Here is a 2,150-nt window from a genome sequence, read left to right as displayed (position 1 = left end):
ATCTTTTCCAAGTTAAAAATAAGTGCCCAAATTTATCCTTATTTTCCATTCCCTCGGTTGGAGAAAGGTGATGGTAACCTTGGGTCTAAATTCGACAAGGGTTCTAATCTTCCTATACTTCCAAAGTTCATTATTTCTCTCATTACATTGTGCCTTGATTTGGATTAGTTGGCCAAAAGGAGATATATTTTGATTATGTCCCAACTATGTTCAAAATCATATTAGATGAGTTCATCGAAGTGTATCCCGAAAAATTAGCACCTAGATGGCTTTCAAATTGTTGAGTACATCAAGATGATCTTAAAGGTAATTACACAATATGCTTTAGTCAATGACACTTTCAACTCGACGTTGAGGTCCTTTCAACCTAGGAGAGTGATGTAGTGTAAGAATAATCCCAAGAGACCCATTATTCAAGGAAAATGTTAAGATCTTCAAAATACATAGAGACTATAAACTTTTCTTTTTTAGGTTTGATTCATTCATTTAAACTATGTTTTAGATGTTTTGCTACATTTGAAAAGTTTTATTTTGTTTATAACTAGTTATAAGGGTCAGAAACACGTACTAACTATTCGGCCTTACTTAGAGGATTAAGTAGTAATTTTTCAATTTTGAGTTATTTTCTTGGTTTTCTAAGAATAAGATTAATTTTTATAAATTGTATTGTAATTCCACTATAAAATTTATGTTTTAAATAGTATTTGCTTTTTGTAGACATCCCATTTTTGCATAGGCTGAGCCCGAGAGTACTAAAACCCTTTTGAAAAAGGTCTTGACCCTAATGTATTTTAAGAGGGTTCAAAACCCAACTTTCAAGTAACCATAGGCCTGAAAGACTTTTTTCTAGATTTTGGATTTAAGCCTGACTGTACCTAATCCTTGGCTAAGTTTATTTTTTTCCTAGCCAAGGGTGATCTATGGTAAGGAGTAATTTTTTTTTAGTCCAAGCATAACCCACGGGTAGACTTATTTTTGTCCAGGCCTTAATTCACCCATGGTCAATTCTGTTGGGTAATTTCAAACCCATGTGAGCTTGAATTTTATTAGGGATAGTTACCCTTTAAACCTCTTATTTTACTCTTTTACCTTTTCTTCAGCTCTTCAATAATCCCACCACCTTGGTCTTTTTGTAGTTTTCCCAATTCTTCCAATAAAAACCCTTGGTTAAATTTGTCCCCACATGAGTGAAATTATTACCTTAACTCCATCTTTTTAGAACTAAAATTAAGTAGTTTACCTTTATGCCCCCCAAGTTTATCCTCAATTCTAGAAGGTTCAATATAATTAGATTAAGTTCAAGAGGTTTTGACAACTTTTTCCAACCCATAGAATTCTCTAGAAATTATGACCTTTTATAATCCTGTCTTCTTGATCTTCATGATTGGTAAGACCTATAGGTGAGTGAAAGACCATCAAGGCCAAGGAGAGGATACGTAATTTAGACCTTCTCTAGAGGTTTTGTTGTAAATACTAGGAACCTTAGGACTTATGACAAGTTTAACCCTAAGAGTCTCCAAAAATCTTATAAATAACACCCCATTCTAGGTAAAACGGAAAAGGAGATCAAGTTATCCAAAATTCTATTCAATTTTTTCCTTAAAACCCTCTAACCTACCAAAACCCTATCTAAATCCTTTCTCAAACATCCAAGAAATTCTAACCAAGAAGAAGAAAAGACCAAGGTGTCGTTTAGTTGTGATTTTTCAGATTTTTCCTATGTAATCCTCTTCTAAACGTCCCCTTCTATCTACTCCCCTTATTTACATTTAAGCAAGTTTATTTTTAAGTTTTCTTTTATTTTAGCAATGTTGATCTTAGTTTATTTTAGTTTGAGGCATGGAGGTAGTGATGGTAATAATGAGGGAGATATATTATAAAAGAGTGCTTTTATTATTATGTCTTTTTTTAGTTATAGGTAGAGGTATGTAGTTTTGGTACTAGGCTATGGATACATATTTTTTTCTTTTGTGATACATTTTTGGAGATAAAACTTAGTTTATGTTTTGCGATACTTAATTAATGTTGGTTTATGGTTGCATGACTTTATTTTTAATAATGGTATTTTAGTTTTGGTCATGGATATGGAACTTATTTCTTTCAAAAAAGATTCGAATTTTATTCAACAGGTTATAAATGGGTTAAGTCAG

Source organism: Akebia trifoliata, unplaced genomic scaffold (assembly GCF_017979445.1).
Source record: "Akebia trifoliata isolate Shusen 1 unplaced genomic scaffold, ASM1797944v1 Contig01014, whole genome shotgun sequence".
NCBI classification, from domain to species: Eukaryota; Viridiplantae; Streptophyta; class Magnoliopsida; order Ranunculales; family Lardizabalaceae; genus Akebia; species Akebia trifoliata.
Note: the sequence above shows the minus strand (reverse complement) of the source record.